This window comes from Mus caroli, chromosome 6, assembly GCF_900094665.2.
Source record: "Mus caroli chromosome 6, CAROLI_EIJ_v1.1, whole genome shotgun sequence".
Taxonomy (NCBI): domain Eukaryota; kingdom Metazoa; phylum Chordata; class Mammalia; order Rodentia; family Muridae; genus Mus; species Mus caroli.
The window spans coordinates 123751330-123768277 of record NC_034575.1 but is presented as its reverse complement, the minus strand read 5'-3'; the positions used below and the strand labels follow the sequence as shown (position 1 = coordinate 123768277).

General features: G+C 50.5%; 1 protein-coding gene across 3 annotated transcripts in view; it reads left to right on the top strand.

Moving 5' to 3' along the window:
* Window positions 1-16948, top strand: part of Tspan9 (tetraspanin 9) — a 180347-nt gene that overhangs the window by 69902 nt on the left and 93497 nt on the right. The window lies entirely within an intron of this gene.

Genomic DNA, 16948 nt, shown 5'->3' with positions numbered 1-16948 from the left:
AACACTCTGTTATTTATTATTTATTTAAAAAAAAACAAACAAAGCTTTTCCCAGCTGGGAGGTTTCAGATCACTGCCAGTGTCAAGTTTGATTTCCCTCCATTAACAACAGGTCTCATCCCCCTGCTGTCTCTGTGCCTAAGACACGATTCTGCTGTGCCTTGGCCATTTGAAGGCTTCTGGAGAGGAAGGGGTGGTAGATTGAGGGTGGGAAAGCAGAGCAGCCCCAGGATATGGCCCAGTGCAGCATCCCTCCGGGATACAGCCAAGTGTAGCAGTGGGAGCCACTGGCTACATCACATTGGTGGGACCGAATCAAGGTGAGACTTGAACGTGACCTACAGGAGTCTAACGTTAGAGTCCAGGGATCCAGTGGTGGTGTAGGGAGAGTGATAGTGGGTGAGGGAGAAAGTGGGACAGGAGAAGAGGGGCCTGGTCAGGGCCTGTTGAGCTGAGCTGACCCAAGGGCCACATTTCATTTGCCTTAGGCACCGTCAGGACTGTAGGACAGGTTCCCTTGTATGTGTTTCTCTCCCAGGGAGCCTATTGGCAAGCTGGTAAGTGGAGTGGGGTGTAAGTGTTTCCTCTAATTCAGGTAAGTAGGGCTAGGTTAAGGACTTAGGTTTTGAAGCTAAACAGATCCAGTTCAGCCTTGGCTCCATGGCCTTGAGTGATCTCTTTAACCTCTGAACGCCAGTTACTCCATCTGTAAAATGGCAAGACTAATACATCCTAGGGCATTCTGTGAGGTTTAAAAACTAGCATGGTCCTTGGACACAAAGTAGGTGCCGAATGGGCAGCCATAGAATGCCGTAGGGGCAGCAGCTGCTGTTGCAGGGCCAACCAAGAACTATAGGTGTCCCGTGTCTTAAGATCACAAGAGGACCAGCCGGAGCTTGGCCCAAACCCGGGCACTCTCAGGCCTCATTTTCCCATCCTGAGGCTCAGATCTGAGCTGGCAGACATTGGCAGGAGGACCTGCTGTCCAGGACTTGCTCATGCCTGAATTGTATGCTGCACTGGGTGCATCCCTGCCTGCCCTGTGATTATAGGATACTGAGAGAGCTGCACTCCTGATAAAAATGAGGCACCGAAGGGAACCAGAGCTTTTGTTCTCTGAGCTGTTCTATTGTGTCTCTCTCACCTCCCCCACTCCCCTCCTCTATCTCAAAAAAAAAAAAATTAAAAAAAATTAAAAAGAAGAAGAAAAGAAATGGAAGAGATGAAGGGCTGTCAGCACCAGATCACAACATGGGCTCCAGGAGTTGGCGGCTTTTCAGTGCCTGCACAGAATTCCCTCCTCTTGCTTTCCTCAGCTCAGCCTAATTAAGATTAATCGGAGCGCACCCCTAGAAACAGAGTTTCCTGCGTCCCTGCCACCCATCAGAGCCACCCCCCCCCCAGTTCAGTCTGTGAACACTCTCCCTGTCCAATGCTTCCCTCCGAAGAGGACCACTGGAGTGACCACCTGATGGTCCACTGCTGTGGTCAGAGTCTCCTTTACCAAGCATCTCTTGGGTCATGTCATACCCCCTCCCTGGAACCTTCAGAGGGTCTCCGCTGCTTGTCTTCAGGCCTGGCTCCCCAGTGTTGCACAAGGCTCTTCAGCATTTGACCTTGGCCTGCCTTTGCCTCGTAGACATATGTTTTCATGTAGCGGCCAACACTCTGTTTCCTGCATGGGTCTGGAAATTACCTGCCTTTGTGCCTGCCTTTGGTCACATGGCCCATTTGCTTGGAAAGCCTTCATCCTGGTGGGATTAGGGCCATTCTTCAGGGATTAGTTGAAGTGCCAACTCTTCCAAAAACTGCATCTTGCCCGGGAACGTGCTCCTGCCTTGCCTGGCACACAACAGATTCGGAATTAATGTTGAATTTGCTCACGGACCCTCTCTGTCACTGTGAGGGTCTCTTCCAGGGCCTCCTCAGAGCCCTGCTGTCTGTGCCCCCCTCCCAGCCCGAGGAGCACATTTGCACTTTAATTACACATGATCTAAGTTCTTCGGTATTTCTCTCTTTACGTTGCACGGCTTGTTCCTTTCCCAGCCTTGTTTGTGCTGTCTCTGAGCCTCCCAGGCAAGGGCAGTGAGAGGGTGTAGCGGAGCCTCTGCTCTCGCTCTGCCCTGACCAGCTGTGGTGCTGGGCAAATAGCCATCCGCATCGGGCTCTCAGCTCCCACCTGTAAAGCAGAGGGCGGGACTCAGCTGCCCCTAGGACTTCTGGGTAGGATATTATGAAGACATAATTGTATATCGCATATTTCTTGCGCTTTGCGGACTGAGGCGTGTCCCCTAGATTCATAGGTTGGAGGCCTAAGTCCTTCTGAACATGGTTGCATTTGCAGAAGGGGTCTTCTGAGACACGGTAATTCAGGGTAACCGAGGTCACGAGGCTGGGCTCCACTGTGACTGTCATCCTTGGAAGAAGAGTATAAAGTCACAAGAAGGACCACTGAAAGGCAAAGGGACCTGATGACTGCCGGCTGTCGAGGAGAGAGGGAAGGCATGCGGTACAGCCCGGTGTCAAGAAGCATGGAGAGAAACATTCCTGTTGTTGAAGCCCTGTCTGGCTGGAGCTTTGTTGCGGCAGACAGCCCTCCCGGGGCGATGTGCCTGTCTAATGTCCACATCTGTGGCTTTTGGTGTTTAGTTAGATAGGTGTCACCTCGTTCTTGTCATTCCCAAAAGAAAACGTGTGCCTGCTCGCAGTTAGTCCCCAGTCCTTAGTTAGACCCCATCACCATCCCTGGACAATGTTAAATCTACGTCCTGTCTCGTTCGTTCTGTCTCTGTGGAATTGCCTATGCTGGTCTTTTGTCACAGCTGTTTTCGCTTAACCTCCTTTGTCGAGGATGGTTGTGTTGTAGCATGTACCAGATTGCCATTCCTTTTCACTGCTCAGCAAGTCTTCATTCGATGGGCATGCCCAGTTTTATCCAGCTGTTTATCACTTCCTGGACCCTCCTTTCGGATTATTCCAGTTGTTTTTCTGTAATAAATAAGGCTCATCGAACATTTACGTACATGTTTTTGTGTGGTAGGCATGATCTCTCTCCTCCTGGGCCTATACCTAGAAGTAGAGTTGTCTGCTAACTACGTTAGCTTATTGAAGAACCTCAAACTGCTTTCTAGAGCGGGTGGGGTGCCTTACATTTCTGCCAGTGGTGTATGGAACACTCAATTACAGTTTCTCCATATGGGTGCTGTCTGGCTTTGGGAGCTAACTTAGTAGGGCTGAAGTGATACCTCATAGATAATCGCCCTACCCGAGCTCCACACTCAGCTCCATGGTATGTTTCAGTTTGTGTCTCCATGAGGGATGCTGAACATCTATTCATAGAGCAACCCACCCCTTGCTCTTTGGAAGCCCTTTCAAAATTGGCTGCTTGTCTTATTTGGTTGTAAGAGCTCTTTATATATTTTGGCTATGGACTCCTAAACAAGCATGTAATTTGCAAGTATTTTCGAATTGTTCCACGGGTTTCACTTTCTTGATTACCCTCTTTTTCTGGAGCCCTTTAAACCTGTCAAAACTGAGGAGAAGTGGGCGTGGCACACAGCAGCCCCTGTAGCTCCCCAGATCCTGCATGGCACGCTTCTGGGATGAGACTTTTCTAATTCTATGTTTGTTTAACTTGATCTCCACAACTCCCAGAGTGGTGCTGTGTGCAGCTGGATGCTGAATAATTGATTCGGGGGACAGTGAAGGTCAGAATGAGGAGCTCCTATCACAGCAGGGATGTTCTGCCTCAAGAGACCTGCTGGGAACAGCAACAGAGAGATCTTCAGCTCTTCTCTTACCTTGGCAATAGGTCTGAGGGCCCCAGAGTCCAGTAGTTGGTCTCTCGTAGGTGCCCAATGGGGCTGCGGAGGCAGTGGTGACAGCTCAGACCAGAGGTAATGAATGTTCAGGAGAAAAGGAATTTTCAGCTCTCTGGCTCCTTAAATCCAGCCCTGCTTTTGGGCCAGAGAAGGGCCATTCCCTTCCCCTCAGCACTTTCTTGGCGGAGCTGATAGGTCCCTTGGGTGGATTTAAGGGAAGTTAGTGAGTCAAGTTATGGTTACTCCAGGCTCTAGGCTACACGCTGCCCTTCTCTCCCAAGACCTCTTCCACTGAGGCTGGAAGCTCAGCCTCCCCACCCGGCTGATGCTGAGGGGTGCAGTAGCCTGTTGGCCAGGGTAGCAGCAGGGCGGTGGACAACAAAAGGCTCCAGCCTTCCCCTCTTCCATTGCCCATGGGAAGGGGACGGTCTTTCTCTAGGGACCCATGGATGGTTCCAGCGGCCCACGTGTTTTCTGCAAACTTCTTCACACTCCTTTCCATGGTCCCTGGCCCATCAAGGCCTTCCCATGCTTCTGCCCACTGGCTGCCCACTGCTGAATCTCTCATGGCCTGGAGGCTGCCTGCCTGGTGCTCTTGGTTGGTGATACGTGAATGAATGCCTTGCCCCTTGAGCTCAGGCCATTCCTCTCACCCCTGAGGGTTATCTTCGGGCCCACACTCACACCTGTTGTTGTTATTGTTGTTTCATTTGCTCTCCCTTGTTCTTGCCTGTCTTACCACTACTCTCTCCAGTAGAATATTTGAACACATGTCTTCATCTTAGAACTGAGACACCATGCATGGGACAGGGCCTGTATTGTGCTCCTGTGTTTCACCCCATTTCTTCCCTGCCCACCCTGTTGCACCCGTCTGTTGTGGATGTCGTGAAGCACCATCGGGACATTGGGCTACCCACAGTTCTGTGCTGCCCAGAGGACTTTCCTGAGCTTCACATCCTGGAGTAGGAAGTGCCCACGGGAGATGGATGTCAGTGCACGGTGTTCTCCATCTGTCGTGTAGGATTTGCATATCTCTGTGTAGCTAGCATCCACACCTCCGTGTTCAGAAGGTATTACACTTGACTCTTGGCAGGAAGAATTGGAGCTGATAACCCATGGTGGTAATCCCTCGTTCTGCCTTGGAGGATGCAGGAAAACCTCTAGCGTGAGCTGTTGCCTTGGGGACATTAGAGGCTCACCTGCTCTCACTGATGTCCTGATGTGTTTCTCGCTCCTGCTGGGGAGGCAGCTGCAACCCTGGTCAGCCCTCTGCCACAGGTTCTGGCCTGCAGCATGGTGATGAGCTGGGGTGGGGGCCAGTTGGAAAGGCACTAAGATGACCAGTTGTAGTGTCCTTGGATGAACGACCCTGAGATTAGGGCTGCAGTGTTCATTTCATGCAAACCCCTAGTGGGAGAAGAGGGAGGAAGGAAATGATGGCCATGCTTTGGAAGGAGTGGAGCTTTCTCTGTCCTTGTGTACCGCCGTGGGGATCGTTGCCTTTGGTTCTCATTATTGCCCTGAGAGGCAAGCTTACGTCTGTTTTCGGATCCAGAGTCTGTGAAGCAGAAAGGAAGGCAGAGTTTTGCTGAAGTCAGCATTTGAGGCAGGAGAGAGCTCACCTTTCCACATGTGGTGTGGTGGGCGTTTTCCAGTAAGCCAAGGACAGGTACTCTGAGTAACGGAGACTTGGAAGGGCAGCAGAGGCCTGGAGGCAGCTTCCAGATCTCCCTGCTCTTCCCTACTCTTGGACTTTCTTCTCTTCCTGCAAGTGTAGCTGTTCTCCCTGGCTCTGCAGTTGTTTCAGGACTGCTAGGGGAGAGTGACTCCAGCAGTTTCTGGAGTAGGGTGCTGGGTAAGGATGCTGAGTGGGATGCTGGGCGGGATGGCAGCGCAGGGTGGCGGATACAAAAGACCCCCGTCCTTTGCTGGAGATAGAAGTTGCTGATGGATGGTTTTGTTCTCCCTCTGTGTCCAGGCAACAGTCAGGATCAGGGAGGGTTCTTCTCGGGTGTAGAGAACAGCGTGGGGCTGGCAGATCACAGGACGAAGCTGTGTAGGCCTTCCTGTTTCTGCTGTGCGACCTTGGGATAATCCCTGGACATTTCGGAGCCTGGAACTTCCTGGCATCTCAGACTCTTTAGGGCCCTGAAATTCTAGGATTCTGCGGCTCACTCACGGGAGGGTGTCTTCAGCTTGTGGCCTGGCCACGGAGCAGCAGGATTAACCTCCAGGGTCAGTAAGCTTGCAGAGTGCAGGAAATGCCTCCCTGTGATCCGTTTTTGGTCAGAGACAGGTGGTGGGGCTGGAGGAGGGGAAGTCTGCTCACAGCCCGGGCTGGGGGAAGGGAGGCTGAACTCAGCCGCCTTCCCTTCTCCTGAGATAGCTAGCGTGGAGGTCTGCAGGTCCCAGTGCCCAGGCATAGAGTGAGGGGGTCTCAGCAGAGGGGCTAGGCTCAGGGGATAACTTTACCAAGCCAAGTGCTTGTTTGCTGTTCCTGTTGCTCTGAGGGCAGGAGATGGAAGGGTGGCTTACTCCTGACTGAGGGGTGTTTGCTGGGAACCGGGTCATTCACTCATTTCTCAGTAAATGTTGTCAAACGTCAATCCCCTGGGCAGGTGCTGCTGCTCTTTGTACTCTAGCGTGGCCTCCAGAAAATTGCTTCCTTTGAGCCATTACTCCCCAGGTTCTTGGGTTAGGCAGGGGCATCCAGGGGGATTTAAAGCCCCAGCAGGTCAGCTCCTTTGTTCCATTGTGAAGCTGGGGGAGTGTTGGGGTCTTTTCTCCCCATTACAGAGAGGGGCTACTGAGGCCGGGCAGAGCTGATCCTGCAGAGTCGGTCAGGGAGATAGGTTCCTCCTTCTGGGAGCTCCCCAGGCTGCACGTGAGCCCTGGTCGAGCTGTTGGAGTATTTGCAAGGCGCCTGTGAGATTAGCTACCGAGCAGAGGTTTTATTTATGATGATGCCTAGAGTTCTCATCTTGCTGCCTGCTGGAGTCGGCCCCCATCATTGGTGGTGCCAGACTCTCGTGGGTGTCATAAGTCTCCCAAGCAGCCTATATGTGGGTCATGTTCACGGGCATCGTTCTGTGGAGGACAGTCCTCAAGGAGGACCTGTGCTTTGGAGGAGGTCAGCCTTGCCAGTCCATAGGCTGGGGAGGAAGTGACCAGGGCGTGGGAGTGAAAGACAGCCCGGGCAGAGTGACCCTCAAAGTACTGGTATTTGGTCACTTTGTCATACAGCAGATGCATTTGCCATTCATAAGGCCCTCTTATGTGCAGAACAGGGCACTAGTAACATTCAAGCAATGTCAGCTGAAACACACTGGTTTTTTTTTTTTTCCATTAACTTTAATTTAGTAGACATTTAGATTTTAATTTTAATGTGTTCAGCTATTGAAAGCGCAATGCCGCCTTTCTTTAGACAAATGTTCCATATTTTGTACTTTTCACTAATTTGGGAAGGATTTCTTATTACTGATTAATGAGGTTTTACTAAGAATAGGATCAAAGCGTTACACTACGGAGCTCGGGTCCGTGCCGTCGAGATGAAAAACAGCAGTTGCTACACTCAGAGCCGATCCGTGATCAGCCTCATGTGAACAGGTTGGCCTCTCATGCGAGAGGGGCCACAGGGGTGAGCAGATGGTTTGGAAATGGGAAGTTGTCTTGATTTTCTGTCAAAGGATAACACACTCTTCAAAGTTCAGCATTCAGTTTTAATGAAGTGAATACATTCACAGGCCCCGACAAAGGGGCAGTTTCAACACCTTCAAACCCACTCCACACTGCTATAGCCTTTCTAGGTCAAGGATAACCACCACCCGGACAGCGGATAGCGTAGATATGCTTTTGAACTTTATAACTAGACATACTGTAGGCTCTCTTTTGTACCTGGCTTTAAAAGAACAGTTTTAAACCAAGAAGATTCACGTATGTAGTAAGTGTCCGGAACCTCTCCCATGGCTGAATATCCTCGTGCTTTGTGTCTGGATCACAGTCGATGGAGTTTTGGTTTTTCCCCTTACTGAACATTTTGGTAGTTTTCCAGATTTGGGTTACTTTTGAAGCAACAGTTCTGTAGAAATTCTGACATACCAGTATTCATCAGACCCCTTTCTGTTGGTGGACTTCAGAGAGCAATTACTGAGACATAGACAATGGGTCTACACCAGCCTACGTTTGTAGGCATTATTGGTCTTCCAAGCTGGCTGCACCAATCTGGGTTCAGCAGCTGTGGAAGGGCTGTGGCTAAGCTCCTGGCAGTTTGTCTTGTTCCTGGTCTAGCCGTTCTGGGTGTTGTGCTGTGCCCTCTCACCATGGCTTCTGCTAATTTCACTGAAGACCAGTGAGGCTGAGAACTAGGACTCTTTTCCCTGGGTGTGTTTTGGGGGTGACATACAGTTGTATGTCCACACAGTATCGATCAGCCGGGGGTAGAAAACGTTGTACGCCTGGGGAGGTAGGCATGCTTATTATGTTCTTTTGTGCCCGCCTTCATGCTTCGTGGTCATGGGGTGCTAGCTAGGCATACAGACACTCAGCACAAGGTAGTGGTGGGATGCACCCATGGTTAGCTTGAGAGGAACGGTAGAGTCATGCTGGGGTGGGCATGGGGCTCGGAGCCCACTGTAGGATATCACTGAGGCATGTACCACTCCCACAGTGTGCTTCATGTCCAGGTAGCTGCTGCAGAAGTGTGGTGAGCATGGGCTTCCTGTGGCCTCATGGGTAAGCTTAGGATCACAGGGACTAGGGGCCATTGGGGTTGGTATGGCCATCAAGTGGAATCTGGGGACCCATGTGGATAGAGTTTCCTCCAGGGCCTTGGCTGGTGCCCCCTGGTGGATATAAATTGGCACTGCACCCATTTGTACTGATGACCACCTCCAGCTCTTCTTGGTGCTTTCGGACATAAGTCATAGGGAGACTGAAGTCAGCAGGACTTTGGAAATGAAGGCAGGGCCTGGGGTCCAGGGAAGGTCAGAATTCAGAGGGATCCCTCTGTACACAATGTGCATGCAAAGATGCCTTAGAAGCCCAGGCCTGGGGCTGAAGAGATGGCTCAGTGGTTAGGCACAGAGGACCCAGGTTCATTCCCAACACCCACATTGGGCAACAACTCCCATCGGTCTGTAGCTCCAACACCTCTAGCCACTGCAGGCACCCGTACTCAGGGCACACACCTATACCACCCCCTAATTAAAAACAATAGAAATAAATCTTTGAAAAAGAAGCTCAGACCTGGGCCCTCTCTGACACCAGCAAGGCTCCTTTGCAAAGCTGGGGTAGCATCAGCCATCCTTGGCAGAGATCCTTTTCAGCTTTGCTTTATCATTGGGAAAATCTTTACCCTCTGCGTGGCACTAACTCTTTCCAGATGCTTCACGTCTTTAGCTGATAAGGTCTTCATCAGAATCACTCCTCTGGCCCACTTGTTTATGCCTCTTTCAATTCAAGAGCACGAGAGGAGCCAGCCCGGGCAGGTTCCCAAGTGTGCCTGATGCCCAGGGACACCGAAGGAAAGAGACCAGGATGTGGGAACATGTGCTTCATGTCCAGGGTGTGCAGAGATAGGAGCTCAGGTGACAGACAGTCAGGACCTGGCCTCATAAGAGGGTACCTGGGTGGGAGGGATGCCACGGATGGGGGAGCTGGCAGGGCCAGGTGTACATTCCTCTTTTCTGCCTCTTCTCCCCTCCTTTTCTTCCTGTGAACCCTTCGTTTTGTCTGCTAATCATTAGTACTTGCAAGTTACTGCATCCAGTCTCCTTACTGATGGGTGTCTCCAGCCAGATGCTAGGATTGGGGGAGACTTGGGCTCTGGCTGGGGAGGGTTTGGCCAGTCTCAGATCTCTTCCTAGCCCAGACCCTAAGCAACCAAGATGTCACCCTGCTTCCTTCCTTCTCTATGCATCTCCATCAGTACACCGAGCAGATGAGTAAGACGCGGTCTGTCCAAGGCCCTGCCTCCTCTCCCGCCGGCGTGGGCGTGCAGATGGATGAGCTCAGGTTTGGACGTGACTCAGGAGGAAGGTAGGGGAGGACTATCAGGTGATGATTTCATGTGGTATTAAGTGGAGCAGGAGCGTGAGGTGTTCGCACACTCATCCTGTCTCTCACTGTCTCCACAGTCCAGACCGTCTGGCAGCAGGCTTCCTGGATGGGCCAGGCTGTGGAGTGTAGTCAAAAGAGAGAGCTGGCTCAGCTTCCACTCATGTGGGCCTTCTCCCGGCCCCCTGCAGCTTCCAGGTGAGGGCAAGAGCCCCAGTACGTGGGCTGCCTCCCCTCTCTGTAAAGTGCTCTCTCTTTCCGCTTAGTGTGCAGTGTTTCTGGTGGCTAGGGGAAGTTGAGTGACTTTGGTGCCCTCTGAGAGGAGAAGTCAAAGTCTGTGTTTTGGGGAGTTGTGCGAAGAGGTGGAAGGGAAAGGGGGAGAGAGAGGTGGGGAGAGAGAGAATGAGAGAGAATGTGAATGAGTGGATGAATGAATGAATGAATGAATGAGTGAATGAACTAGCTTGGTGTCCATGTCAATCCCCACATTCTCCTTTGTGACGCTGTAACATTATACCTGAACCAATCAACCTGATAAGGGGCTGGGTTTATTTCAGCTCACAGGTTGAATGTTTCGGTCCATAGTCAGTTAGCCCACTGCTTTGGGGGTCTTGGCAGAGCGAATAGCATAGTGGTGACGTGCTGCATATCTCCCTGAGGGGACAAATATCTATTAGCCTCACACAGGTAACCAATGACAGGGCAACAATACCTCCTCCATCCAAGCCCCACTCGGGCAGCCACCAAGTTGATGAGTTTTCTCAGAGGAGCATGAGTGATATAACCTCTCAGAAGATTTGCCAATGGGGTCCTCCTGCCCCCAGGCAACTTTCCACCTCCCATGCACCCTAAAGTTGTGCAAGACCACTTGTGGCCAGGACTTGAGTGGTTGATTCTCAGGTGAGGGGCTGACAGCCATCCCGCTGCCTCCTTCAAGGGGGACACATGCTCAATGGCCCTCTCTGTTTGTCTGCGGGCTCCCTCTGACCTCTCCCTAGTTACCTACCCTTCTTGTTGCTTGGTAATACCTGGCGCAAAGCTGCTTGGGGCTATCTCGTCTACAGTGCGAGGATATCAGCGGGGTGAAGGGGTGTTGAAAGGCCCCTTAGGGCAGCAGGAGTGCAGCTGGAATGTGCTACCAGCACCAATGGCTTCTCCCAGTGATCCACTTCCTCTAGAGAAGGAAGGGCGGTACCACTTTCTAAGTGTTCACCCTGAGCCTGCAGAGAACATACCACATCCAAACCATCATTCCGCGGATGCACCCCAGCCAGTGCGGCAGTGGACTGGCTTCTAAGGTAGGAATCTGGTGTCTCAAGCTAGGGTGAGGTGGGCTGTTCTGAGCCCATCTCCTGTTTTGAGCTGCTCGACCTTGAGCAAGTCCTTTTACTCCTGGATTCCACATCAGTCATTGGGAATTCTATCATCGGGAATAGCTACGCCTGTCTCATGGAGTCGCTGTGAGAACTGAGCGAGGCAGGAGAGCAGCTGGGAAATGGAAAGTTCTCAGAAAGTGTCAGTTAGATCTGAATGTCTTTCCCATTCATCTCTTTTATGGTGTTTGCGAGGAACACAGCAGAGCAGTTTGACACATCCTCGCTGGTCCATGCCAGATCTCAATATTTTCCTTCCTTTATTTATGGAGACAAACTTTTCAGTCACCCTGGTTTCCTGTCTACTCGCTGCATCTTGGTATTGGGCCCTACTCTTTGAACGTCTTCATAGGGACCCCAAAAGTAGCTTCTATGAGAAAACCTTAAGAAGCAGGTATCTCCCTCTCCCCTTGTTGTTAAAGTCACGATGCTGATGACGAAATCTGATTTAGTGGATTGTGAGGTGTGGGGGAGAGGCCACCCGCTCAGCACCAAGGTGAAGTGGGCGTGGCCTTAGGCATCGGGATCCCTCCTTGGTAGCATTGACTTCACAGAGATGAGGGTCTTAGGGGTACTAAGTGTGGTGGCTAGTGGGCCAGTGGTACCCACGAGGAAGCAGATAGGTGAAGCTTTAGGCTTCTCTGTCACACTATGGTCTTCTGACAAGGAGCCCCTCACTCAGCAGATACTAAGGTCGCTGTATTAACAAAGTTCTTTGACTCATAAAATCATGGGCTCCATGTTCCCACCACTGGGACAATTGGTACATGTCCCAGTATGTGGGGAAGCATACATGTGCTCTCCTGGCCCGATCAATCAGGGTCATCTTTCTCTTACTGCCTCTGCACCTATGCCCCAGTCCCAGCCACCAACTGCCCCTGAGACCTTCCCAGACCTTTCTTCTTCAAATAGTCACCTGCTCTGCTCCCCCCCCTTCTCTTCCCTCTTTTCACTTTCTTGATAAAACATCACAACTTTTCTTAAATCTTCACTGCTGTCCCTGTGTCCTCAATTCAGAATATAAACTGTATGAGGGTGAGGGCTTGTCTGGTTTTATTCTGGTGTGTGTGTTGCTTTAAGCCCAGTTAACTAGGTCATTTTACTTACTTGGTAATCTTTAGAAACTGTTGGATTTCAGTCTGGAAATGACCATCCATCCTCTTGTTACCTTTACTTGATGTCAGCACCAACCCTGAGGGTCCTCCATCCTGAGTGTTGTGAAAGCTCCGGGGTTGCCCACTTCCTCAGATCTACCCCTCTTCTCGGTAATTGTTAGTTATCTGTGCCTGTGAGTACCTTAATAGATCTAGTAGATAAGATAGTTGAAGACTTGGCTTTGCTCTGCTAACACCGCTTTGGTTAGCACAGATCCCAGTTACAAAGCCTTCCCTGGTATCCTCAGGAGGGTTGTTTCCAGGACCACCCCCTTTTAGATGCCAAAATCCATAGACTGTCAAGTCTCTTATGTAAAATGGTGTAGTTAGTATTTGCATATAACTGCACATATCCTCCTGCATACCTCTCTGGGTTACTTAGGGAGGCAATGTGATGCAAATGCGATGCAAATAATCGTCGTGCGATATTGTCCAGGGAATAATGACAAGAGCAAAATGACAGATGTCATTTTTTTTTTTTTTTTTTTTTACTTTTCCAATAGTTTTGATCTGAGATTGGTTGAATGCATGGATGAAAAGCTGTGGGCTCAGAGGAGTACCTGTAGTAGTAGAAGATATTCAGTAAATCTCGTATTTGCTTATTTGCTGGCAAACATTTTAATGACCTGCCATTGACAGATTTTGCCCTCAGAAGTGCTCTGGCCCTTTGGAGGGTGTGTCTTCTGGGCCACCGGATGCTGTGTGCATCAGTAGGGAAGGTACAGGTGTGATTGCTCTGGGTTGAGACTCTCCAGGTGTCAGCTTCCAGAGTGGTCACTGCCCCCAGGGCATAAGGAGAACACCTACTTCTTTAAATTTCCACAGAGGGTCAAAGCAGCTCCTTGAGATCTTAAAATACGCCTCCTGGTCCTGATGGTGTCAGGTAGCTAGTTTATGGGTCCCGTCCTGGTTGTGATAACTCAGGCTAAGCTGGATAATAAACGAAAGTGGGACAGAGCTGCAGGATAAATATTGCTTCAGGGCATCTCCAGTGGCACAAATCACGGGGAAAATATCTCCCAGGCTTTTCATTTCTCCTCTTCCTCCCTGGCCCTCTGGTAGCAGCCTGCAAAGCAGGGTCCATCCATCACAGAGCCCCCACCCCCAGCCCAGCCTCTGCTCTCAGCATCTTGCTTGCTGCAGAAGGCAGGATGCAGATCCTTCCTGATGCAGCCTCCTCTCTGCCTTTCCACTCCGCTCCAGAGCGAGCCTGCGGAGCCCAGGTGGTGTGGGGAGCCAGCCTCCCCCTCTGTGGCCTTTTCTAGCTCCGGATGTCACCTGGCTCTGCAGAGTGTGTTTTTCTCTAGAACCAGAGGGTATAATAATTAGTGCTCCTTGATCTGCTGTGAATGCTCTGCCACCCCCCACCCCCCCAACTGAAATGGCATGCTCAGCCAACCCACCTGAGTACATAGAATCTGCACTATGAGAGTCTTCACTTGCCTTGCCGAGGTCCTGCTGACAAGCACTGTCTGCAGGGGCAAAAGGCTGTGAGGTGGGCTGTGGGTTAGGAGGAGAGACAGCGGATTCCAGTGTACCACTCTTGTAACAGATCCATCAGCACTGTCACTTAGGGAGGCGTTGCTCAGCTCCGGGAGCATGCTGGCTTTGTAATCAGTGTCAGCTTGGGTATTGATGGAGCCCACGGGGAATACAAAGCTGCCTCAGGCTTGTAGCATGGAAAGGTAACTAACCGCAAGAGGCAGGCAGGTCCATTAACCAAGAGGACGAGAGGTTCCCATCCTGCTGTGTGCCTGCCTCAGAAACATAGTAGCCATTCTCCACACCTGCCGACCCTAGGCTTTCTGGAAAAGTGGCTTTCTAGCCCACTTCTCCCTTCTCTTTCCCGAACATTCCAGAAGCTCCCTAACTAGTCCTTTTCCATCCAGCACTGAGACTGTACCCACTGACCTGGTTATCTGGCTGCTGGTCCCTTGCCATCCTTCAGAGAAGCTGTGCTCCCTGACCTCGTTACTCTGACGGATTCTTTGCCATTCTACAGAGTAGCCATGCTCACTGACCTGGTTATCCCAACTAGTTGTTTGCCCTCTGATGGCATGGCTGTCCCCACTGTCTTGGTTACTCAGGCCTGCTGTGTGGAGGGTGCTCAGTGCCCCTGGGGGATTAATTTTAGCAGCTCCCTTCCTTGTGGTCTCATCAGCACTAGAGACTCTGACGTCCTTTTTTTGATTCTGTGGGCACCAGACACTCGCTGGGTGCACATGCTTACACGCAGACAAAATATCCATGCTACTCTTCTTGTGCATTTGTGGATCCGTTGTCAACTTTGGGACTCCACTTTACTCTCCGAGAGTTATTTTGTTCCCTGTTCCAGACAGATACCTGCTCACCCTGGTCTAGAGCAGTGGCTTCCAGGATGGAAGAAGTCATATCTTCTTAGTTAGGCCTTTTATTAATAGTGAAGCATTTATCACATTCTTGTGCTGCTTAAAATATTCAGCTTTTAAACCAGGTTGGATTGTGTACACCTTTAATCCCAGTACTCAGGAGGCAGATCTCTGTGAGTCTGAGGCCAGCTGGTCTACTTAGTGAGTTCTAGTACAGCCAGGGCTATAAAGAGAGACACCGTTTCAAAACAACAGTAACAACAAAATGGCTTTGTTAACTTTTTGTTTTTTTCTGCATTGAAAGTCTTCCCTGGAGAGATGGCTGAGAGGGTTGTGAGCACTGCTCTTGCAGAGGACCTAAGTTCGGTTCCCAGCACCCACACAGAGGCTCACAACTATCTGTTAACTCCAGCTCTAGAAGATCTGATGCCCTTTTTTGATCCTGTAGGCACCAGGCACTCATGGGATGCACATACTTAAATGCAGACGAAACATCCATATGCTTGAAATAAAAATATAAAATATAAATATATATATATAAATACATCTTAAAAATAAAGTCTTCCTTTAACTGTTTTAGTTCTTTGAAAGCAGGGAGCAGTAAATGGAGCCTGTATCTTATGTTCAAGGCTCATCAGACCTTAGTGTCTCTTGAATGTATAGAGCAAAGTAGGAAGTTTGTGGACCAGGAAATCAGGAAATTGTTTGCATATGTGTGTTATGTGTGTGTGTGTGTGTGTGTGTGTTGCTACTGCTGCTGCTGTTGCTGTTGTGTTATTACATGACGACCCTGGAGAGGTGCTTTTGCCATAGGGGACCTCCTTCTGCCCTCATTTGCTCCGAGGGATTGGCACCTGCGTGCTTCCAGGTAGCCTTCATTTTCTGACTTCCCATACTTCTGTGCAGTGACAAGGTGGCCATATTCATTGTCCTGAGCTTAGGCACAGGGCCTTCCTGTCGCAGGCCCAGCACACATTCCCAGTTGCTCACCCATGGTTTCCATCCACAGATCAAGATACAGAGAGTGCTTTTGCTGTAGCAGTATAAGGTTGCCTCCTTCATTGGTGCCTTCTTGTTTTCTGAGTAAGTGGCCAGGAGGACTCCAAAGGCTTTTGCCACCAGCCTTGTCTCTTGTGATGTGCTACGTTGGGACAAGCCTCTGACTTACCCTGTGTTCTGTGAATATGGCTCTTGAGAGATAAAGCTGGTGTGCTACTTGCAACATGTTGGTTTTCAGAATAGGTGGTGGTAGTTGAGCATGGAGGGACCACAGTCTTCCTTGGTCTTGATCATGGAGGCACTGCGGTATTTGGACTTTTGGTCATACATGGGTGAGACAGAGAGACAGAAGGAACCAAGACATTGGCATTCAGGTCTGTTCAGCTGGAGAAGGTATGGGACCAGTCTCCACTGATGCCAGGAAGGGAGCCTGGGCACGGCAGGCCAGACTCCTTGTGCTTCCTGTTGGTCTGGGCTCCTTTTACTTAATACCTCTCAGTACATTAAAAATCCTAGACTGCCAGGCTGTGCCTGTGGGAGCCAAGAGAGAGCTAGAGGTTTGAGCTTCCCAGAAGGCAAAGAGTCTCTAGTAAGGGCAGTGCCCCAGAAGGAGTTTCTTCGTAGTGCAGAAGTGCTCAACATTTCTAGTGTCTTGTTTTGCAGCCTCAGTTTCTCCTCCTGTCCCACTGTGTCCTGCTGTGTGGTGAACTGTGTGACTGGCATTTCAGCATTGCTGTGATGGTTGCTTTATAAATAGAAGGATACCTAATACCACCCCAGGACTGAGCAGGGACGGGTGGCTTCTGCAGCAGTGCCGTGGAAATGAGCATTGATGTTTAGTTTTTGGAATCTGCATTAAGCAGAACAACGCTAGGATTCAGGCTGTACCCTACTGCATTTTGGGGGGGGGGTCTTGGGGGAACATGCACTGCCCACTTGAGCCAGTCAGGTCTGTAGAGTCATGGTTTCGGGGTTTGTCCAGATCTCTGCCTCCATGGGCCTTCCCAGACTTGAGTGCATTCCACGTCCTCTGTCAAGAGTTTCCATCCATCCCATCATCTGTCATTTGTCAGCTAGGCACTGTGTTAGATTCTGGGGTTTGAAGATCAGATAAGAATAACCCCACCCCTGGTTACTCCCCTGTGAGAATGAAGACTCACAGCAGTATGCAGAGCCTTAATTTTGGGGTACTCAGAGAGC